This window comes from Pristis pectinata, chromosome 32 (assembly GCF_009764475.1).
Source record: "Pristis pectinata isolate sPriPec2 chromosome 32, sPriPec2.1.pri, whole genome shotgun sequence".
Lineage (NCBI taxonomy): Eukaryota > Metazoa > Chordata > Chondrichthyes > Rhinopristiformes > Pristidae > Pristis > Pristis pectinata.
This window is the reverse complement of record NC_067436.1, coordinates 21,271,224-21,296,586: the sequence shown is the minus strand read 5'-3', so window position 1 is coordinate 21,296,586 and position 25,363 is coordinate 21,271,224. Positions and strand designations below refer to the sequence as shown.

Here is a 25,363-nt window from a genome sequence, read left to right as displayed (position 1 = left end):
TCCAATGAAGATTGGATATATTTGGAAGTGATACCAAGCTGAGAGGTTCAATGAGGTTGGAGAAAGCAGTTTAGAAATTACTGAATGAATTGGGCATACCCCTGCAGATCAAATGAAAATTGAACATTTCCACTGAATTTACTAATCAGATCATTTACCCCAAATGGCTTATGCAAGTGTAACTGCTCCACAAAGTGTTACTGTCACCCTATTTTATTAAGCACTATGTACCCATTACTTCTCTTTAAAGGCATCTCTGCTATTTGCTTCAACTCTCAAAGTCAAGTTTATTGTCATACGCACATATGCGTGTATTCATTGTGATGAATTCCAGTTCCCAAAACCTATCTGAGTTCTTTATTTCATTACCATATTGGAATACAACACCAATTTGTGTAGTGTCTCCTCGTCATGTAATTCAAGGAGTCCAGGTATCATTCTGGTATCTAAGCTGCATTCCTTCCAAGGCCAATATATACTTTTCTAAAGTGTGTTTCCTGATCTGAACATGTTGCTCCAAATGTTGTCTAAGCATGGTTTTATATTGCTGTAGCATAGCCTCTGAAGCATTGTGTTCTAGTCTGCTCTATATGTAGGCTAGATTTTTTGATACCTGTCCATGAAATTTTAATGATACTTGTATCTAGATCTAAAATCACTTTCCACTTGTTCTGGTTTAGCTTCACAAAATTTAGAAAGTTTTCTTTTAGGCCCAAGGTGTTGCTTGCATTGAAATATATTTGCTACAGTTTTGTCCATCCACATGACCTACCAATATCCTTAATGCAATTGGGGCCTTCTTGGCAAACTTGAATATGTGGCTTTCTATCCAATCATCTCAATCAGTGGTTTTTAATCATTTTTCAGGCTAGCCACTTTAAACAAATGGATTGCCCGTATAGACCAGCAATGATAAATAACTGACTATAAATTTAGCCATAGATGCAATCAAATCACTTTGGTTAAACCATAAAAGACAATGGCATAAGAAAATGATATGTATGTTTTGTATATTTTATATATCACTAGTGTGGGCAGGTTCAGAGTAAGTAGGGTAGGGGCAGGAAATGCAATTCTCTGAACTGCAGGGTGATGCTTTCCAAAATCTTCTACATTCTTCAGGCTCCACACCACTGCCCCTTGCCTGATCTATTTTTTTAATATCCCACAAACCACCCAAGTTTGCAACCCCCACTTTGTCAACTATGGATTTAGAAATAAGGCTTCAACAGGGATACTTGTGGGATCCCACTTTTAACATCTACCCATTGTACTGAGTCTGTCACCTTTAGCTAATGTGACGAACTTTATCCTTCGCCTTGTGGAACTACATTTAAGGACCATCCACACATATGTTGCCCTGCCAGTGCAGTCATTCTCTTCAAGATATTCCATGAGGTTTGCCAAACATGACCCATCCTTCACAAATCCAAGTTGGTTCTTCTCTGATCATTAAAATTTTAGTTCAGTTACTATCTCCTTAAATGCAGACGTTTTAGTACAAGAGTCCTCCGAGGGCAGTGAACAGAGTGTGTACTTTGATGAATAAGAGACTTTAGTGAGATAAGAGTGAAGTATCAGAATTAAGTCAATTGATTCAACTAAACAAATATCCTAAGGGAAGCCTGGCAGGGCAGGTGATGTGTGGCACCTGTGGTATACAGGAGTTGATGCAATGGATTGGGAATCATGGCAACCACATCAGTGTATTAAGCTTGAGGAACCTCTGCTCAGAGCTGAGGAACTGGAGTGAAGTGGGGAGGGTTACCTGGATACTTTATTACAGGAGGTGGTCATACCCTTTAGATTAAGTACTGTAGAACTGGTCAGTCAAGAGGGTCAAGAAGCTTTAACTATGAGTGTGTCAGATACTGAGATTCAGAAGGTAGCTTTGCAGCACCTTCAACCCACACACTTGCCCCATAATATGCAGTTCTCTCTAAGAGCAGAGACTGCAGAGCATCACAGTCATACAGCAGGGAACAGAATGGGCCCTTCGTCCATACTGACCTTTTTAGTATCTAAACTAATCCCATTTGCCTGCATTAGGACTATATCCTTCTATGCCTTGCCTATTTAAGTATCTAAATGCCTTCTAAACACAGTGATTATATCTGAATCCACCACCACCTCTGGCAACGAGTTCCAGATATCAACTGCTCTCTGAGTGAAAAAACTTACTCCTCAGATCCCCTTTAAAACTTTTTCCTCTCACCTTAAACCTATGCTCTTTGTTCTTGATACCACTACCATGGGAAGGAGATTTGTCTACCCTTTCTATGAATCTCGTAATTTTATATTACTTCTATCATCAATCTCCTTTACTCCAGAGAAAACAAGCCCAGCCTATCCAATCTCTCCCCATGACTAAAGTCCTCCAATCCAGGCAACATCCTGCTGAATCTCCTCTTCACTCTCTCTAGCACAATTTCATCATTTCTATAGTGTTGCAACCAGAACTGCGCACATGATACCCCAAGTGTGGCTGGACCAGTGTTTTGTAAAGTTGCAATATAACATCCCAATTCCTATATTTTATGCCCTGACCTATGAAGATAAGTATGCCACATGCCATCTTCACCACCCTACTGACCTGTGTTGCCATTTTCAATGAACTATGGACTTGGGCCCCTAGGTCTATCTGCTCATCAACATTCCTTAGTGCCCATCCATTTACTGTATATGTTATAATCTTACAAACCTCCATAAGATCAGCCTCCTATGCTCCAAAATATTCCAGGCTACCCAATCTCTCCTTGTAATTTAAGCCCTTCATTTCAGGCAACAGCCTGGGGAATCTCTTCTGCACTCTCTCTGTTGCTACCAAATCCTTCCTGTAGTGTGGCGATCAGGACAGTACACAATACTTCAAGTGTTTCTGATCAATGTTTTGCACAACTGCAACACAAAGTCCCAACCCTTATTCTCGGTACCTCAGCCTATGAAGGCAAGCATACCAAATGCCTTCTTCACTGCCCTAGCCGCCTGTGTCGCTATTTTTAGGGAACTATGTCACTCTGTACTTTAATGCTCCTGAGTTTCTTGATGCCAATTTTTGATGTCCCTCACACTTGCCTGGATTAAATTCCATCGACTACCACTCCATCCAACTTTCCAGCTGATCCCACTGTATCCTTAGACAACCTTCTTTGCTATCTACAGCTTCACCAATTTTTGTGTCATCAGTAAACTTACTAATCAGACTACCTACATCCTCATCCAAATCATTTATGTACATATGACAAACAACAAAGATCCTAGCACTGATCCCTGCAGTACAGCACTAGTTGCAAACTTCCAGTCAGAAAAACAACCATCCAGCACCACCCTCTGCCTCCTACCACCAGGCCAACTTTGGATCCAGTTTGCCAACGCACCTCAGATCCCATGTGATTTAACATGGATCAGCCTACCATGTAGGACCTTGTCAAAAGCCTTGCTAGAATCCACATATACCAAATCTACCATCCTGCCTTCATCAGTTTTATTGGTTACCTCCTCAAAAAACTCATATTTCCCCTCCGCAAAACCATGCTGACTCCCCCTAATCAACCCCGGCCTTTGCAGTGAACATAAATCCTATCCTTAGAATTTTTTTGAATAATTTCCCTACTACTTATTTGAGGCTCACTGGCCTATAGTTTTCTGGCTAATCCCTACTGCCCTTTTTGAATAAAGGAACAACGTTTGCTCTCCTCTAGTCTTCTGGTACATCACCTGAGGCTAATGAAGATGCAGAAATCTTCATCAGGGCCCCAGCAATCTCCTCCTTTGCTTCCCATAGGATCCTGGAATAGATTCCATCAGGATGTGTGTCAACATGTCCTCCCTTCTGATACAAAGATGTTCCAGAATATCAGTACCCCTTCCCTAACTCTCCATCTGCCACGTCCTTTTCCCTGGTGAATATCTATGAGAAGTATTCACTTAGGACCCCATCCACATCCCTTGGTTCCACACAGATTTCCTCTTTGGTCCTTGAGGAGCCCTACTCTTTCCCCAGGTACCACTTAGAACCATAGAACAATACAGTACAATATAGGCCCTTCGGCCCACCATGTTGTGCCGCCCTTCAAACCACACCTAAGACTATCTAACCCCTTCCTCCCACATATCCCTCTATCTTAAATTCCTCCATATGCTTATCTAAAAATCTCTTGAACTTGACCAACGTATCAGTTTCCACCACCACCCCAGGAAGCGCATTCCATGCACCAACCACTCTCTGACTTCTCCCTTGAACTTCCCACCCATTACCTTAAAGCCATGTCCTCTTGTTTTGAGCATTGGTGCCCTGGGAAAGAGGTGCTGGCTGTCCACTCTATCTATTCCTCTTAATATCTTGTATACCTCTATCATGTCTTCCCTCATCCTTCTTCTCTCCAGTGAGTAAAGCCCTAGCTCCTTTAGTCTCCTCATAATCCATACTCTCTAATCCAGGCAGCATCCTGGTAAATCTCCTCTGCACCGTTTCCAACGCCTCCACATCCTTCCTATAATGAGGCAACCAGAACTGGACCCAGTACTCTAAGTGTGGCCTAACCAGAGTTTTGTAAAGCTGCACCATTACTTCGCGGCTCTTAAACTTGATCCCACGACTTATGAAAGCTAACATCCCATAAGCTTTCTTATCTACCGTATCTACCTGTGAGGTGACTTTCAGTGATCTGTGGATATGAACCCTCAAATCCCTCTGCTCCTCTACACTGCCCAGACTCCTGGCTGTCCCTAATCAGTCCATGATTCTCTAAATGTTCATAGATCCTATCTCTTAGAATCCTTTCTAACAGCTTACCCACCACAGACGTAAGGCTCACTGGTCTGTAATTCCCTGGACTATCCCTACTACCTTTTTTGAATAAGGGGACAACATTCGCCACCCTCCAATCCTCCGGTACCATCCCCGTGGACAACGAGAACTCAAAGATCCTAACCAACAGTTCAGCAATCTCCTCTCTCGCCTCACGAAGCAGCCTGGGGAATATTTCATCAGGCCCCGGAGACTTACCTGTCCTAATATTTTCTAACAACTCCAAAACATCCTCTCTCTTGATATCTACATACTCTAGAACATTACCCTTACCAACACTGTCCTCAGTATTATCAAGACCCCTCTCCTTGGTGAATACTGAAGTATTCATTGAGAACCTCACCCACTTCCACAGCTTCCAGGCACATCCTCCCACCTTTGTCTTTAATCGGACCTACCTTTACTCTAGCCATCCTTCTGCTCTTCACGTACGAGAAAAAAGCCTTGGGATTCTCCTTAACCCTACTCGCCAAAGCCTTTTCATGTCCCCTTCTCGCTCTCCTCAGCCCTTTCTTAAGTTCCTTCCTTGCTACTCTATATTCCTCATGAGCCCTGTCTGATCCTTGCTGCTTACACCTTAAGTATGCTGCCTTCTAATGTGCTTCTAATATGTCTCTAAAAGGTTTTAGGATTCTTCTTAATCTTGTTTGCCAAGGCTGTTTCACGTCTGCTTTTTGCCCTCATAACTTTCTTAAGTTCTCTCCTATATCCCCTATAAACTTCAAAGGACCCATTTGATACTAACTGTTTATACATAACATGCACTTCCTTTTTCCTGATCAAAGATTGGCAAGATGTAATATGGGTTATTACAGACTGAGATATGAGGTTATACTGGGGAATAAGGAAAAGGCACATAAATTAAACAAATATTTCGCATCTGTTTTCACAAAAAATGACATTAAAAACCTCCCAGGGGACTATAGGACTAGGGTAAATGAGGAGTTCAAAGAAATTAGCATTATTAAAATAAAAACCAACATTGGGGAAATTAATGGTGCTGAAAGTTGATAAATCCCCAGATTCAGATAAGTTTATTGTCAAATACACCAGGGTGCAATGAAATTCCTTGCTCACATGAAGCTCACAGTGTTAATAGTGTACATGGTAATAAATACAACAATAAATACACCAACAAATGCAAAAACAATGGGATGTTGTAGAGCATAGTAGTGCAAAGTGAGGCAGTGCAAAAAGAAATGTGATATAACGATAAAGGTAGAATTAAGGGTTCGAGAATGTGGCAGGACCACCAGGAAAGGGATCTGAAAGGGGTGACTGGTAAGTGTGATAGCAGTGGGGAAGAAGCTGTTCTTGAGTCTGGTCTTCCGGGTTTTTCGAGCTTCCTGTACCTTCTCTGAGAAGATGGAACAGAGGTAAGGGAACAGCCAGGGTGGCAGGCATCCTTAACGATACAGTTAGCCTTCCTGTGGAAGATGGCCTGAACTGGAAGGAAGTGACAATCCTTGATGACTGGGCAGTGTTTACCACTCTCTGCAGTCTCCTTCGGTCCAGAGCAGAGCAGTTGTGATCCCAGGCTGAGATGCAACCCGTCAGGGTACTTTCTGTAGTGCATCTGTAAAAGTTTGAGAGAACCCTCATGGTCACACTGAATCTTCTTAGACACCTCAGAAAGTACATATACTGATGTGCTTTCTTGATCACCACATCTGTACAGAGGGACCAGGAGAGGTTGCTGGTGAAATGGATGCCTAGGACTTGAAGTTGTCGACCATCTCTACAGCAACTCCATTGTTGAGGACAAGGTTGTGTTCTTCCCTAACCAACCCCCCTCCCCCCAAGTACCTTAGGTCAATAACCAGCTCTTTCCTCTTGCTGATGTTAAGGGCTAGGTTGTTGTTCTAACACCATGTCATAAGGTTCACAATCTCTTTCCTATACTCCGTCTCATCCCTGTTGATCCAGTCTATAACGGTGGTGTTATTGGCGAACTTAAAGATCAAGTTGGCGCTGTATTTGCCCACACAGTCATGGGTTAACCCCAACCCTAGAAACCCCAGAACTCCAGAAACTGATGTGTTTCCTAAGGTTTTGAATACACTAGTTCTTGTTTTCCAAAATTCCCTTGATTCTAGAATGGTTGGCACATATTAGAATGTAGCAAATATAATCCTACTATTTATGATGAAGGGAGAGAGGAACAGGAACTATAGACCTGTTTGCCTGACATCAGTAGGGAAAATGCTGGAATCTTTTTTAAGGAAATGATAACAAGGCATTTGGTAAACAATAATGGGATTTGGCAGAGTCAGCATGTATTTTTAATATAATGGCATGAATTGGGGCTTGGGTAATGTCAGAAAACAGAGTAGATATAAACAGGTCAGTTTCGAGTTGGGAGTCTAGGATCAGTGGGGGTGCCATAGGGTTCGGTGCTGGGGTCCCAGGTGTTCACAATCTGGATGATGGGATCGTGTGTAATATATCCATATTAGTTTATATACAAAAAATGATAATTATCAAAGTTACAAGGAGATCTTGATCAACTGAGTAAGTGGGCTGAGGAATGGCAAATGGAGTTTAATTCAGATAAGTGCGAGGTGTTGCATTTTGGAAAGTCAAATCAAGGTAGGACTTTCACAGTGAACGGCAGGACCCTGGGGAGTGTTGTAGAACAGAGGGACCCTGGAGTTCAAGTGCATGGTTCCCTGAAAGTGGAGTCACAAGTAGACGGGGTGGTGAAGAGGGCTTTTGGCACGCTGGCCATCATCAGTCAGGGCACTGAGTATAAAGGTTGAGAGGTCATTTTGCAGTTGTATAAGATGCTGGTGAGGCCGTACTTGGGAGTATTGTGTTCAGTTTTGGTCACCCTGATATAGGAAAGATGTTATTAAACTGGAAAGAGTGCAGAAAAGATTTACAAGGATGTTGCCAAGACTTGAGGGACTGTGTTGTAGGGAGAAGTTGGATTGGCTAGGACTTTATTCCTTGGAGTGCAGGAGACTGTGAGGTGATCTTATAGAGGTGTATAAGATCATGAGGGGCATAGAGAGGGTGAATGCACTCAGTCTTTCTCCCAGGGTTGGGGAATCAAGAACTAGATGGCATAGGTTTAAGGTGAGAAGGGAGAGATTTAATAGGAACTTGAGGGGCAATTTTTTTGCACGAAGGGTGGTATGTATGTAGAATGAGCTGCCAGAGGAAGTGGTTGAGGCAGATACAATAACAACCTTTAAAAGACAGTTGAACAAGTAATGGATAGGAAAGGTTTAGAGGGTTATGGGCCAAACACTGGCAAATGGAACTAGCTTGGATGGGCATCTTGGTCAGCATGGACCAGTTGGGCTGAAGGGCTTGTTTCCGTGCTGTATGACTCTATGACTGTACAAAGCTTGGTGTCAGGATGGGTTGTGAGGAAAATGCAGAATTTGCAAAGTACAGATAGGCTAAGTTCAAGGACATGCAGATGGAATGTAATTTGGAAAATGTGAGGTCATCCACTTTGATGGAAAAGAATGGAAAGGGAATATTCTTAAATAGTGAGAGATCGATAGTTGTTGGTATAAAGAGGGACCTGAGTGTCCTTGTACATAAATTGTTGAAAGTTACTATGCAGGCTTTGCACCTAGTTATGAAGGAAATGGTGTGTTGGCCTTTATTGAAAGAGGATTTGAGTACAAGAGCAGGGATATCTTACTCAAATAGATAGATCTCTGGTGTGGCTGTACATTGAATTATTATGTTCAGGTTTGCTTTCTATACACAAGGAAGGATATACTTGCATCAAAGGTTCACCGGATTGACTCCCTGGATGGCAAGTTTGACATATGAGGAGGAATTAAATAGGCTAGGCCTACGTTCTCTCGAGTTTAGAAGAATGAGAAGTAATCTAATTGAAACATGCAAAATTCACAGAGATGTGGTTGTTTCCCTGGTTGGCATGTGTAGCACCACCAGTCACAGACTCAGTATAAGGGGCTAGCATTCAGGACAGCGAGAAGAAAAAAATTCCTCAAACAGAGGGATTAGCTTAGATGGGAATCTGGGTCAGTATGGACCAGTTGGGCTGAAGGGCCTGTTTCTGTGCTGTATGACTGATTCTATGAGAGTGAAATGAATCTTTAGAAGCCTCCAATCGAGAGGACTTTGGAAGCTTATTTACTGAGTATATTCAAGACAGAAATCAATAGATTTTTATATGTTAAGGGAATCAAGGTTTGTGAGATTTATGCAGAAAAGTGCTGCTGAGGTGGTTCAGTCATGATCTTAATAATGGTGGAATAGACACAAGGGGTCAAGTGGCTTAATCCTACTTTGATTTCTTATTTTCTAATAATTTCCTAACAACAGACGTTAACATAGAACATTACAGCACAGGCCCTTTGGGACCACAATGTTGTGCCAACATTTATCCTTCTAATATAATTTCTTGGTATTCCTCTCTAATCTTTCTTAAGTCATAAAATTATACATAGTTTTCCTGCCTATAGAAATGTGTGTTTTATGGCCATTGCACATGTGTAGGAGAAGAAAGAGAGTCAATCAGTGCTAATGACTGTCCAGTTACCACCAGCTCCACCCTGCCCCTCCTCTATTCTGTTGTTCAGTTACTCTTGATTACTTGGCTGAGAAGTTCTCCTAAATTTGAATATCCTACTAACATTTGCAAAAAGAATAATCACATATTTGCAAATATATCTGAAATTGGTATTGGTTTATTATTGTCACTTGTACCAAAGTACAGGTGAAAACAATAACAGTACAGAGTAAAGTGTCACAGCTACAGAGAAAGTGCAGTGCAGTAAGGTGCAAGGTTACAACAAGGTAGATCGTGAGGTCAGAGTCCATCTCCCCATTCAATAGTCTAATCACAGTGGGATAGAAGCTGTCCTTGAGCCTGGTGGTATGTCCCCTCTGGCTCCTGTATCTTCTGCCTGATGGAAGAGGAGAGAAGAGAGAATGACCCAGATGGGTGGGGTCTTTGGTTATGCTGGCTGCTTCACCAATGTAGCGAGAGGTAAAGACAGAGTCCAAGGAGGGGAGGCTGGTTTCCGTGATGCGCTGGGCTGTGTCCACAACTCTCTGCAGTTTCTTGTAGTCCTGGGCAGAGCAGTAGCCATACCAAGCCATGATGCATCCAGATAGGATACTTTCTATGGTGCATCTGTCTGTAGTACACTTATCCTGTAAGTTTGCACATATTTCCTGTGACACTTTTCCGGCCATACTTCATTTATAGAGTCATCGAGTTGTACAGCCTTCGATCCACTGCGTCTATGCAGAATGTCATGCCTGCCTATACCAATCCCACTTGCCTGCATTAATTCCACGTCCCTCTATGCTCTGCTCATTCAAGTACCAGTCGAGATGCCTCTTAAATGTTTTTAACTATTCCTGCCTTCACCAACTCATTCCAGATACCAACTATGCTTTTTGTGAAAAATTTACCCCTTTCAACCTCCTTCCTTTCACCTTAAACCTATGGTCTCTAATTTTAGACACTCCTACCATGGGAAAAGATTCTGACTATGTACCCTATCTATGCCTCTTTTAATTTTATATACCTCTATCATGTCACCCCTCAGCTTCCTTTGGTCCAGGGAAAACAGACCCAGCCTATCCAATCTTTCCTTATAGCTCAAGCCCTCCGATCCAGACAACATCCTTGTGAAGCTTTATTGCACCATGTCTAACTTGATCACCTCTTTCTTGTAGAGCGGCAACCAGAACTGCATACAATACTCCAAGGGCGACCTAACCAACAACATGTACATTGGCTGATGAAGGCAAGCATGCTACATACCTTTTTCATCACCGTCTACTTGTGTTGCACTTTTGGGAACTATGTACTTGTACCTCCAAGTCTCTCTGTTCAACAACACTCCCCAGGGCCCTGCCATTCGCTGTGTATGTCCTGCCCTGGTTTAACTTCCCAAAATGCGTCACTTCTGAGTTAAATTCCATCGGCTATTCCCTTGCTCATTTTCACAGTTGTAATCTTAGACAACCTTCTTCACTGTCCACCACGCCACCAATTTTGGTGTCAACTGCTAATCATGCCACCTATATTCTCATCCAAATCATTAAGATGTATGACAAACAACAGTAGATTCAGTGCATGCCCCTGCAGCGCACCACTGGTCACAGGCCTCCAATCTGAAAACCAACTCTCTACTATCACCCTCTGCCTCCTTCCACCAAGCTAATTTTGTGTCCACTTGGCTAGCTCACCCTGGATCCCATGTGATCTCACCTTCTGGACCGGCTCACCATACAGTCCTTGCTAAAGTCCATTTATCATTATCCAGTTCCTCAGCCTTGACTGTATAAAAAATTTCCACAGTTCCAATCAATGTTATTTCCTAAATTACTATTGATATTGCTATTTAACTAAGTAAAGTATAATATTGAACTTATGATGAAAGGATGGAGAGACTTGGTATCTGTTCCTGGGGCTGCAGGTCAGAAAGTGGATTAAATGGAAGTGTTGAGGATCATGATGGGTCTGGATGGAGTGGATGGGCAGAAGTTCAGCACTGGAATTCACAGAATTTGGATAATTACATTACAAAAATCTTCTTCACATAGTAGTTATAATTTCAAATTTACCTGAAAGGACTGTGGAAGCAGATTCAATAAATGGCTGTTACAAAGGAATTGGATAACTCATTTAAAGATAAAGAATTGCAGGGCTTGGGGGAAATTGGCAATGGTTGACACTAACGAGATTGCTCTTACAAAATGTCAAAGGACTGAAAAGGCCTCTGTGCTGGAAACACTTCTATTGATGCATAAGATGGGAAAATGTCAATATATTACAGATGCTGGAAATCTGAAGTAATTAAAAACAATAAAAATGTTCAGGAGATCTGGCAGCACTTGTGGAGAGAAATAAAGTTAATGTTTTAGGTTGGCGACCTCGCGTCAGAACTGAGAAAAGTTACCGATGTAACAGAGGATTTAAGTCAGGTAAAGTGGGAGGGGGAAAGTCTGTGATAAGGTGGAGGACAGAGTTAAAGATAAAGGATTTGGAACCGCGATGTGACGACCCGGTCATGAAATGAAAGGCAGATCTTGAGGAAATGTCACTTGTAACAACAGAATTATTACAATCAGCTGTGTTGAAATGTGGACCAGTAGGAGAGAATAAAAGCTGGACAGATACCCTGACCCACCCAGGATCCTTCCAGGTTTGTAATGTGATTTTTGACTTGCCTCTCGTGGTACATGACCCTTTAGAGCACCGACCCCAGCAGATGTCCTGTGCATTGTCGTTGATGCAATAAATGTCCACATACCCCATTTCCGCAGATGCATTTTAAAACGAGTGTAGCTGTGGCAGAGGGTCTATGCTTATGGTTGGTAGGAACCTTCAAGAGAGCTGCTCGCTCGACGTTAAAATGCAGAGCCCAATCTGATGATAAACTATGCACCAACCTGGGCTCGAGACGTATTGTTTCTATTCAGGACCCTGGGTTTTAACAGTGACACCGCGCCATGTAAAGGCTACCCCAGAATCTGAATGTGCAATGTTAGTGCTCTATTCAGATTGCCGGGTGGCGATGTGTATACCCTATCCAGGGTAGGGGGCTCCATGCACTGGCGAGTCGGGAGGGAACACAAAGGAAAACAGGCTGAGAGGCGGCCCTGAGTCGGCCGGACAGGTAAGGGGAGCAGCCCGGGGCAGGAGCTCCGGGGGTAATACCTGCAGCGAAGCCCACTGAAAGCTGCTGAATTGGTGGCGCCCTGAGTCCGAGCAGCAGCTCTGCCCTCACCCCCCTCCCCCGGGTAACGAACGGTCGGCTCCCGATGCAATAATAAGAGATGCGCTCGGTGCCGAGTCTGGCTCGATGCAACTACTGAATCCGGTGCCGAGTCCTGCTCGGTGCAACCACTGAATCCGGTGCCGAGTCCTGCTCGGTGCAACCACTGAATCCGGTGCCGAGTCTTGCTCGGTGCAACCACTGAATCCGGTGCCGCGTCCGGCTCGGTGCAATCAATCTGTTGCAATGAGACCGATGCAGACTTGGAATTGATAGAGGGCTCGGTGCAATGAATTTGATGCAAACTGCACCGTCAGGATCTACCACAAAGACACTCACAGGCACTTATATCGGGACAATGAAGGGGGTCATGTTTACTGATAAGACGTTGCTAAAAAATTACGAGCAGGAAATTTTTGTGAGGGAGAATATTGTGATCTCGCATGTCGTGTATACAGACGAATATTGTGGTTCTACATTGCAACAGTGACTGCATTTCAAAAGGTGCTTCATTGGATGAAGAGTTGCTCATGGGGGAGAGGATCCGGCCAAGGATGGGTGGGTTCACAGAAGTGATCTCCCTCCAATCACAGAGGCGCAACCCCCGTGGTGGGAACGTTGACTATCCCCGGAGAGTTTGTGTTTTATTGTGAGGAGTTCAGGTCTGGGGGATGCGGCTGCATGAGACGCAAACTGGCCTATTTAACCCCAGGAAGGGTGTGTTTCTAAAGCACCTTTCACAACACCAGGACCACCCGAAGTACTGACAGCCAAAAAGTGTCATTGAACTGTAACATTGCTGTAATTTAGGAAATGTGTAAACCCCGATGAGCAGCATTATGTAATGACCAGTTAAATGTTGGTTAAGACACAGGGACATGTGCGCAGTTCTTCAAAACGGTTTTATGGGATCATTTACCCGAGGGAGCAAACAAAGCCTTAATCTAACATCTCATCTGAAAGACAGTGTCCCTGACTCTGCAGCACACATCTAGTACTGCTCAGGAGTACAGGTTACTGAGGCAGGGCAGTGATCAGACCCAGCAGGTAGCGGGTCGTGGTTGCTGGAGATCCGTGGATTGATGCTCAGCTTTCTTGCAACGATGTAGTGCTGCTATTGTGAGCAGCAGTGAGATTTACTCACCTACCAGTGATGATGCTGTAAGGCTTCAGTTTGTGCTTGTGTGTATTCTTCTAACATGGATGAATAAACTCCATTTAAGAAACTGAGTGATGGGTCCGGTGATTGGAACTAACTGAAGTCTCTGTGGGATCAAATACCTGAACCATATCAGCATCAAGCCAGCCTCCAGGGACCGGGCTCTGTGGATCTGCTGCTCCGGACTGGGGCTGGTGGTCTTGACCACTGCCTTCTCTCCTCACCCAGGACCAGGGTCTGCAGACCTGCCCCTTGGAACTGTCACCTGGGACCTGGAACTCTTCATTACAAGTTACCCTACAAACAGATGCTCTTGTGGGTAGTGTTCTCTTGGATCTCATGGCATTGGGAAGTTTCTCTAAGCTGTGCCTGATTTAATTTCCAGCATATACTGGGATTTTGAGGAAGACTCACTGACTGCTTCCTCTTTCTACAAACACATCTTGACTGGCTGAGTTTGTACAGCATTTCTGTTTTTTTTTCTGGGGTTTCCGGAGCCTTGCCAATATTTCCCATAGAATCTGATTCGGCTATGTCTCCAGAGAGTGAATGTAGCCATGCTAGGCACACAGAAACTTGTCATCCTCTCAGCATCTTGTCCTTCATCTTCCTCTGTCATAGACCTCTCTGTCCCTCCCACTTTCATTTGTTCAAGGTGCCTGAATATTTACTATAACATATCAGAAGCAAGAGTGTTGATGATTAACTTTATTTTAAAAGAAACATTCGGGCATTTTTGGCCCCACGGTAATTGAAGGTTCCTGGAAGGAGGAAGGATTAATAGAAAATCAGAAGTGCTTTGCCCCCCTACCTGTGTCCAGTGTACTTGGTGAGCATTTTGTCTTGGTATCTCTGGGATGACATGCCTATGGACATGCCATTTTTCTTTCTCTGCATGGAGCCTAGGAGGAGCTGGAATTTTCTGAGGTTGATGGTTTAGTTGCTGTCTGAGCTGAAGCCCTTGAACTTTGTCGTCTGGAAATTTTCAAGCTGAGGCAAGTTGTTTCTGTATTTGAAATATGTGCTATTTGCCACGAGCAGGTCCTGCATCATTACATCCGCTGAATTTTTCCTCTGCCTAAGCTTTAATCTCATATTTTTCCATTGGGTTTCTAATCGGCTCCTTGTGCCAAGGTTCAGCAGGATTTATTTGGGGTAGACAAGGATGAGGGAGTGGTCAGTTAGAAGTTAGTTCATTGTCTTGTTTGTTTGCAGCTGGAAGATATTTTTATGGAATGTTACCCATCTTGTAGTGCTCTCCTGTCCTGGACACCATTCTGCCAACACTTTGAATAATACTTGCTGGGATGTAGGAGAGATGATGGGAGGAGCCAGCAGTGACTTGCTCTCTCCTCCCCACGCCCATAGGGTGTAATCTCCTGGGGTTGGGTCTTGGTGGACACCAATCTGGAATGCTGTAGAACCTTCATTAAGAACCTGAAACATCCAGGACAAATTGAGGGATCTGCATTTCTCTCACACATTGCGAGTGGCTTTCAATCTGAGCCAAGTTGCAGATGGGTTCATCTAATTGCAACTTGTGTGGTGATTGTCTTGCGCAGGTGGACTCAACAGTTTTTGCCATGATTCCAGATGGTGAATCTTTGAGCTCTTGCGAGGGCCCAAACAACAAGTTGGAATGATAAATTGAAGCAGAGTTACAAAGGCAGTGCAAGGTTTTAATAAGGCTGAGTTTCTGCAATAACTTCCTGCTGATTATTTCTAATTAAAATACCTCACAGTCTGACAGAATAACAGGCAGAGCCAAGGACGCTGAAGGGGAACTGCCTCTAACTGGAAGCCCATTTTGTCCGGGCCACTACCAACATAACTGATGCAGAAATCTCTCTTCCAGAAATGTTCCTGTGATTACTCCTGCTGTATGTAGTTTGTTCACATTGTATTAAACAATGGGGTTGGGGTTCCAATGTATTGCACGTAAGAATTGCAAATAATCCAAGTCATTGTTCCTTAAACTGAGAAGGCTTAATCTGAAATTTGGAAGTTGTACTCTTAACCTATCTGATGGACTCAGGAATGTTGTATGCAGTTCTTTTTATACTCTAGCCAAGCTCAGACTGTGAAACAGGGCTACATCGTTGAATGTGGAGCAATGGCTTCCCAATGTTGGTAGCACATCTGATTATCTGTATCAGTAATCATGACCTATTGCCAGTTAGGTGCATCATTTATAGTCATTCAGGCAGCTGTTGTGTTCACAGACAAGCTTTCAATGAGTGCTGAAGGTTTCTTGAGGAAATAGTTGTGGTTCTGGATGGGATCCGAGGCGAGGACCTTGTCTGTCCTTGTCTGCACTTAACCAAGTAGCAGTAGGTGATGGGGAGCTGATGACAAGTGTTTCAGACCTATTATACTGATTTCTCTGCTAGATCACTTGGTTATGCTACTAGTTACTTTCTCTGCAGGGAAATTTAGTTCTTTTAAAATGTGGTTTTAACTGCTAGCCACTTTGATCATTAGTTACAGTATTGGACTGTGCTTTAATGCCATTATTGGAACAAAAACAAAACAGTGGAAGAATTCAGTGGGTCAGGCAGCATCTGTGGAGGCAAAAGGTGCAAGTTGACATTTTGGGTGAAGACCCTGTATTGGGACTGAGAGGGAAGAGGAGAGATTGCTAGTGTATAGCAGTATGAGGGAGAGATGGGATAGAGGCTGGTAGGTGATAGGTGAAGCCAGGTGGGGGAGGAGGGAATGATGGGCAGGTGGGACCAGGTGGGGGAGGAGGGGATGATGGGCAGGTGGGACCAGGTGGGGGAGGAGGGGATGATGGGCAGGTGGGACCAGGTGGGGGAGGAGGGGATGATGGGCAGGTGGGACCAGGTGGGGGAGGAGGGGATGATGGGCAGGTGGGACCAGGTGGGGGAGGAGGGGATGATGGGCAGGTGGGACCAGGTGGGGGAGGAGGGGATGATGGGCAGGTGGGGGAGGAGGGGATGATGGGCAGGTGGGACCAGGTGGGGGAGGAGGGGATGATGGGCAGGTGGGGGAGGAGGGGATGATGGGCAGGTGGGGGAGGAGGGGCGATGGGAGAGGTGAACAAAGGGAGAAGAATACTGGGGGTGTGGGATGCCTAAAATCTGCCTGTCATCTCCCCCCACCATCTGGCTCACCTATCACCTACCAGCCTCGAACCCTCCCGTACTACTATATGCTGACAATATTGCATCTTCCCCCTCAATCCTGATGAAGTGTCTCAACCCAAGACATTGACTTGCACCTTTTGCCTCCACAGATGTTGCTTGATCCACTGAGTTCTTGCAGCGTTCTGTTCTTTGTTCTAGATTCCAGCATCTGTAGTCTTTTTTTCAAGCCATAGTTTGTTGCATTAGTTACTGTGCTGGTGACTACTGATGGCTGGCTACCCAGCTGCAGAGATGAGTAGGTCCACTTCTGTGCCTTGAGTTGGTTTCTTTTGACTGTAGGACCTCCAGTAACAATGTTTCAGCTTTGGATGGATAAAGATGAGTCAGGATGAAGAGGAGAATTTCCAGCATGGTAATTGGGACCACGACCTGAGTGAATTTGGTTCCCCTCCCTGCAGCAGAGACTGGAATCGAATCTGGCATCTTCTGTTGTGAGTGCCACACCAGGTAGTGCTGTGTCTCTGTTCCAACACTACCCCTGCCACGTGCTTCTCACAGTTTGTTATCTGTACACCTCTGAGGAAGCGACAAACCAACCATCTGTTATCAACAAATACACAGTGAGATGTGAGGAGCAAAATTCAGAATGCTTTCTTTACAGTGAATAATTTGCAAACAGAATCGAAAACTTTGCAGAGCTCAATGTTCCCAGAGTGAGTCAGAGAAAGTGTTACTGTTTGAATGTGGGGCAGCATCTGTGCTCTCTATAACTTTTTTTTTATAATTCTTAAGTGAACAGCAGGTTCGAGAGAGAAACAACTGGGCCCCAGATATTGCACTGCCCCTTGTTGGGGAAAGAGAATTGATCTTTTTGGTTTTGGTAGAAGATTAAGAAATTCAACTTGAGAGGTCTCCAGCAGTTGATAGACATTCCTGTGTGTTTTGTGCTTCAGGGTGACACAGGCTGTCCCCGTTTTATGAACAGGTTCCATTTTTACAGTGTCCATAGTTGATTTTGTCCATAAGTTGGAAAGTGCACTAAAACACTTGATGTGGTAACCACACCTCAATACTGTTGTAATGAACAGTGTTGATGAGGGCTAAGTAACATGAACATTTATTGCCTTCCCCAACCTAGTTACGATGGTGCAGAATCAGGATGTCCTATGTTCAATAACTGGTTTTGATGGGCTTGAAGTATCAGTCACACTACATTGTTTAGTATAGTATTGTTACACAAGTATCAATAGAAGTGATTGCTTGTCAGTTTGCAAAGCAACTCTTTTAAGTGGCCTCCCACAGTGGAACTGGCTGCTTGTGGTCTTAAGGGGCAATGGTATCTGATTACTGCGGGAAGTTACATATTTTGTTCTTCATTTCTCCTTTGAATTTAATAATATTTGTTGGAGCTCGATCCTATGTATGGGTGACCATAAGTCAGGTTCATATCCTCGGGAGGGCTATACAGTGACACATCTATCCCTACCTGAATTGTATACCAATGTTATACAGTGATTTACCTGTGCCTACCAGTACTATACTCCATGATCATACAGTGGATATGTCTGTCCTAACCTGAATTGTATCCTGATACTATACAGTGACAAATATGTCCTCATGCTGTACCCTTGTTTTTACACTGATACACTCATCCATACCTGAATTGTATTCCAGTATGTCATACAGTTGCTGACTTGTTCCCACCTGTCCTGTACTTCAGCATTATACAGTAATGATCCATCCCAATCTGTCCTGTATCCCAGGGTTATATAGTGACAGACCTGCCCCATCCATCCTGTAGCTCACTGTTATTATAGAGAGAGATCTGTACCCACCAGTACTATACCCAGAGTTAGGTAGCAACAGAACTGTACACATCAATGTTTGTACCTCATTGTTACATAGTGAGATTCGTACCTATCGGTACTGTTTCTCAGTGTAATTTAATGACAAGACTGGTACCCACCAGATCAGTAGCCATTATTATAAATATACTGACTTGTAGTATGATGGCTTCAGTTATGTACACTGCTGGTGTTTAACCAGAGTACCAGAACTTTATGTTCACCAGTGACTTTCCAGTCCCAATGACAGCTGTGAAGCAGATCAAACTATGTGTAACTAGAGAGGAAGAGGAAAATGTGTTCATATCTCAGCCAGTAAATGAGGGGATATAACAGGTCTTGTCACTGTGTCATTGTGTTGAGGATTGTTCATTTGGTTGGCGACAGAATCTATGCATAACTAACAGAAGGTCAAGTAGATATGTGCAATCCACACTAAGTTGTCCTGGATGCAGTACATGGTTGTAATGTTTCTAATTATTCACTGTGATATCCAGCAGAGAATCACTAATGATCAGAGCCTAACTCGGATCTCTGGTCTGTATGTGGCATCACCAATTACGAGGAGGTCAGACTACATGGTGAGATAACTATTACACAGAACAGAACACAAGAACTGTACATCACTAGAATAGGCCCTAAATGCCTGTTAAACATTGCTACTGTATCTGCTTCTACTACCTCTCCTGACAGTGTGTTCCAGGCACCTACTGCTCTCTGTTTAAAAAAAACTTGATTCACACATCCCCTTTAAACTTTTCCCCTCTCACCTTAAAGCTGTCCCCTGGAGAAACAGACGCTGACTATCTATCCAATCTATGCCTCTCATAATTTTAAACTTCTATCAGATCTCCCCTCATCCTCCGATGCTCCAAAGAAAACAGTCCAAGTTTGTCCAACCCCTCCTTAGCTAATACAGGCAACATGCTGGTGAGCCTCTTCTGCACCCACTCCAAAGCCTCCACATCTTCCTATAGTGTGGTGACCAGAAGTGCACACAGTACTTCAGATGTGGACTAACCAAAGTTGTATACTTTAAAATACTCACTGCCCCGACTGATGAAGGCAAGCATGCTGTACCCCTTCTTCACCAAGCTATCCACTTATTTTGCCCCTTTCAGTGACCTATAGACGTGCACCCCAAGACCCTTCTGCATATCAGTGCTCATAAGGGTCCTGTATACTTTTCTCTTTCATTTGACCTCCTAATTTCTCTGCCAAAATTTCCAACTGATTTGTATCCTGCCATATCCTTTGACAACCTTCCTCACTATCCAAAACTGCACCATTTTTCATGTTGTCTGCAAACTTACTAATCAGACCACTTACATTTACATCCAAATCGTTTAGCTTCCAGCGCTGATCCTTGCAGAACATTATTGGTCACAGACCTCAGATCAGTAAAGCACAGGTCCACCACTACCCTCTGTCTTCTTTGACCAAACCAATTTTACATCCAACTTTACAATATGCTTCCTTTTTCATTTTGACTAAACATAATATCTCTTGTCATCCAAGGTTCCCAACCTTGCCATCCTTACCTTTCATCCTCACAGAAACATGCTGCTCCTGAACTCTAACTGGTTGGCTTTTAAGAGACTCCCATATGTCAGATGTGGATTTACCCCCAAATAGTCACTCATAATTTAATTTCTGCAGATTCTGCCCAATACTATTATTGGAAACCCTCAGATAAATAGTACAGATGATGTGAGGAGAGGTGAGAAATTCACCAGTGTTCTTACTCCAAATTGAATGAGGCTGTTGTTTCGGGTTACATGCCCCACCAACTCTCTGCTCACCATTGCCTGGGGCAAGCTCCTCAGTCAGAAATGGAGCAGGACTTGATCCAGCCTAGAATCTGCAACTTCAGGAAAGAACACAAAGAATGTACAGCCTCCTGCCCCCACCCTTGTTTCTGCCTGGCTCAATGTGCTCAGAGATGGGGAGTGGGAGAGGAGGTGAGGTTGGAGAGTGCAGAATGGTGGGGTTGATTGGGCCGGGAGTTTTAGAGAATGGGCTTGGGAGGAAATTGGGAGTTAAGTGGTGACGGGTGAAGGTGGGTGGCAGGATGGAGAATCTGGACAGGAGGGTGTAGACAGAAGGATAGTGGGAGTGCTGAGAAGTTGTGGGGGCAGAGGTGATTAGAGAGAGGAGAGTGGTGGGAAAGGGCTTGGAGAGCCTGTAGGTGTGTTGAAGTAATGTAGGAGGGGAGTAAGAGAGTGGAAAGTGGGAGGATGGAAGTGGAGGACAGAAGTGTGGTTGTGCGGAAGCTGGGAGACCAGGGGCTGGGGGAGGGGGGAGCTGGGATAGTTTTGCTAGTATTTGACTGGTGTACAAATAATGACGGATCTCTCAGATGAGCGGTGTACACGTCTGTGAAAGCTGTTGGCCTTCAGTTGCCGTGTTTAAGAGCATCTGGAGGAACCTTAGCAGCCTGACACTTTATGATATTATGAATTATGTTAACAGGAATAAATGAATTTTAAAAATATTCTGGAAGCATTCCTATGTTTTTGTAATCATTGAGGCCTTAATTGTTTGGGTCATTGTTCTGTGACCAGTGCTGTTTTGAGCCTGTGACTGATGATAAGAATGGTGGCCCTATTCTTTAATGTCAACACAATTGACAATGAGACAATTGAATGGTTTCAACTGATGTTGGTTAAATGAGAGATATTGGCAGAGCATAGGGAGACTCTGGCTCTCAGGGGAGATAGAACATAGCATAAATTGATAGGATGGAGAGGCACTACCTCCTGTGGAGCGGTCCAGAAGAAAGGGGGACAGTTTTCAAATTAGAGGTACTTTAGGTAGAGGGGAAATCTGCAATCTTTTCTCTGGAAACCTTGTGGACACTGGAGATCAAATGTGTTTCTAAAAGTTAAACAATAAGTGGACCATCTAGAAATGTGCAACAGAAGCAAGTGAATAATGAAAATCTGGATCAACCATGGTCTAACTGAGGTGCCAAAGGGCCTCTTGTATTGTTACTGAGTGATTGAGGTGAAAGTTCAAGACTAAGCAATACCCATATTGGAAGAGATGAAATCAAACAAGGAAAATGATCCAAAGTCTTGAGCTTAACACCCAGCAGATGGCAGGGAGTCTGTGGAGCTTAGCTTTAAGAGGGATTGATTGTAGTGCTGGCATTAGTGGCATGAACACAGTGAAAGTACAGGGAGGAGAGGTTGTGGAGTGTTGAGAGAGGACATCTCGGAGGATCACACAGCACCGTAGCAACAGTACCACAGTTAGAAATAGACTAGAGTGAGGAGGTTAGCCTCCCAGTGTTCACTTCCCATGTACACAAAGAACATAAGAAATAGGAGCAGTAGTAGGCTATCTACTTCTGACCCTCTTCTGCCATTCATCAAGCTCATGGCCGATCTTCTACCTGATTCTTCTGCCATTGTCCTGCACTGAGCCCATATTCCTTTTGTATCCAGAAGTCTACTCATTTCTATTTTAAACAAATTCAGCGATGTAACCTCCAGAGCAGAGAATTCCAAAAACTACTTCATGCTGAGTGAGAAGTTTCTCCACATCACTATGCGGGACCTTGTCAAAGCCCTGCCCTCATCAGTTCTTTTCGTCACCTCTTCAAAAAACTCAATCAAATGTTATAGGTTCCATCATTTTTTCTCCTTTGTTTTCTTTCTTTTTTTTTCCCCTCCTTTCTTAAATGGTGGGATCACATGTGCTATCCTCCAATCTGCAGGAACAGTTCCAGAATTTATTGAATTTTGGGAGATGTTGACCAGAGCATCCACTATCTATAAAGCCACCTCTTTCAAAATTCTGGGGTATAGATCATTTGGTTCCTGGGATTTATCAGCTTTTAAGCTCACCTACCTCTCTGGTACTACCTTTTGATTAATATTTATTTCCCTCAGTTCTTCATCCTCGCTACACCCTTAGTTCTCTAAATTTCAGGCAGGTTTTCTGTCTTCTTCCCCAGAGACAGAGTTCTGTTTAATTTGTCTTAGTGTTGGGTTATGAACATATGAAGAAGGAGCAAGAGTAGGCCCTCAGGATTGCATCCTTATGCTGATCAAGAATCCATCTACTTCTGTCTTAAAAACATTCAAAGCATAACCCTTTGAGGGAAAAAAAGTCCCATCGCGCGCGCTCTCTCTCACGCTCTCTCTCTCTCAAAAATGGGTGAAACCTTATTTTTAAATAGTGCCCTCAGTTCTAGATTCTCCCATTTAAGGAAACGCCCTCTCCAAATTTACCATCAGGACATTGTATGTTTCATAGAACATTATAGCACAGTACAGGCCCTTCGTCCCACAATGTTGTACCAACATTTTATCCTGCTCTAAGATCTATCTAACCCTTCCCTCCCACATAGCCCCCCATTTCTCTATCATTCATGTGTCTATCTAAAGAGTCCCTTAAACGTCCCTAATATATCTGCCACCACAACCTCTGCTGGCAGTGCGTTCCATGCACCCACCACTCTCTGTGTAAAAAAAAAACTTACCCCTGACATGCCCCTTATATCTTCCTCCAATCACCTTAAAATTATGTCCCCTCATATTAGCCATTGTCGCCCTGGGAAAAAGTCTCTGACTGTCAATATATATCTATGGATTAGTGGAGAAACTACCCAGAATCTGCACTTCCAAATATCCCTATATTTTAGTCTGTGATCTGGATAGAGCTTAAAATTCTGTGATTTTCTACTTCATTTATGATTTTGTGTTTGCACTGGAAATTGAGTAGAACTCGTGAAATGGAAGGTGTTTCTGATAATGGGATCATGATTATCTCCTGACTTTATAGCACAACAAAGGTAACGTTGGCCTTCGAACAATCCATCCCTTAACGTCCTCAAACCTCTCATTTCCAGGACCAATGTGTCCTTTATATATGTTATTCATAGAACATAGGTCAGTATAGCATGGGTACAGGCCCTTTGGCCCATGATGTTGTGCCGAACTAATTAAACTAATGACACCTAATTAAACTAATCCCTTCAGCCTGCACCTGCTCCATATCCCTCCATTCTCTGCATATTTATATATCTATCTAAGAGCCTCTTAAATGCCTCTACCGTATCTGTCTCCATCAACACTAGGCAGTGCATTCCAGGCTCCCACCACTCTCTCTGTTTAAGAAAAAATTTGCCCCCCCAGATCTCCTTTGAACTTTCCTCCTCTCGCCTTAAATGTATACCCTCTAGTAATTGACATTTGGATCATGGGAAAGAGATACCGGCTATCTATCTATGCCTCTCATAATTTTATAAACTTCTGATTCTCCCCTCAGCTTCTGCCACTCCAGAGAAAACAACTCTAGTTTGTCCAGCCTCTCTTTATAGCACATATTCTCTAATTCAGGCAACATCCCGGCAAACCTATTTTGCATCCTCTCCAAAACTTCCATATCCTTTGTATAATCAGGTGACCAGAAATGAATGCAATACTCCAGATGCGGCCTAACCAGAGTTTTATAAAGCTGCAACATAACTTCCTGACTCTTGAACTCAGTGCCTCGACTAATAATGGCAAGCATGCCATATGCCTTCTTAACTTGTGCATCCATTTTCAGGGAGCTATGGACTTGGATCCCAAGATCCCTCTGTACATCAACACTGTTAAGGGTCCAGCCATTAGCAGTATACTTTCCCTTTACATTTGCTCTCCCAAAGTGCAACACTTCACACTTGACTGGATTAAACTCCATCTGCTTTTTCTCCGCCCATATCTGCAACTGATCTATATCCTGCTCTCTCCTTTGGCAGTCTTCTACACTCCACAACGCCACCAATCTTGTGTCATCTGCAAATTCACTAACCCACCCATCCATGTTTACATCCAAGCAGAGGATATATATCACCACAGCAGAGGTCCCAGTACGGATTCCTGCAGAACACCGTTCCAGACCTCCAGCCAGAATAAGTCCTATCGACTACTACCCTCTATGGGCAAGCCAATTCTGAATCCACATGGCCAAACCACCATGTATCACATGCATTTAATCTTCTGGATAAGCCTACCGTGAGGGACCTTGTTGAATGCCTTACTCGGATCCATGCAGACAACATCCACTGCTTAACCTTCATCAATCACTTTTGTCACCTCCTCAAAAAACTCAATCAACTTAGTAGGACACGACTTGCCCTACACAAAGCCATGCTAACTGTTCTTAATGAGCCCATGCTTTTCCAAATACTCATAAATCCTGCCCCTAAAGATGCTCTCCAATAGTTTCCCTACCCCTGACATGAGACTCACCAGTCTATAATTTCCAGGATTATCTTTCTTTATGCAGACTCTGCACAGGAACATGAGCCAAAAGACATCCCAATTACAAGAGCCATGCTCCCAGCTTGCAGAATCAAAGCCCACCCTGGCTCAAGCTGCTTGCTCTCGCCTGCTCATAGTTTCTTCCTGGTCCGTGAGCTCTGTTTCCAATCCTGCTCACACCAGACTCGCTAGGTCCCTCTCTTCCACCTCCCCCCCCCCCCCCCCCCCCCACCGGCTTCACGCCTCCGCCTCGCGCCTCCCCACCCCCACCCCACCATCCGTCCTGGTTCCACTCACCAGCTGCTATCTTTTCCATATGACCCGTTCTGTGTATTATGTTGTCAATGCTTTCTATGTTGTATTTTATTCAGTAAATATTAAGACTGATTCTTACTATGATGGAGAGAAATGTGAAATAAAACTAAAGGTGGTGAAAGCACTCAGCTGACCAGTCTCTGCCTG

General features: G+C 43.8%; 1 protein-coding gene across 5 annotated transcripts in view; it reads left to right on the top strand.

Moving 5' to 3' along the window:
- apba2b (amyloid beta (A4) precursor protein-binding, family A, member 2b) overlaps positions 1–25,363 on the top strand; it is a 53,672-nt gene that overhangs the window by 410 nt on the left and 27,899 nt on the right. For 3 of the 5 annotated variants that reach the window (XM_052042473.1, XM_052042474.1, XM_052042468.1), the window contains exon 1: positions 12,315–12,435. The exons of 1 other annotated variant lie outside the window; for it this stretch is intronic. The gene's annotated coding sequence lies outside the window, so the exon portion shown is untranslated. Of the gene's footprint in view, positions 1–10,486; positions 10,558–12,314; positions 12,436–25,363 lie in introns of those variants that run through there. One more of the 5 variants, XM_052042472.1, reaches the window with a different exon arrangement.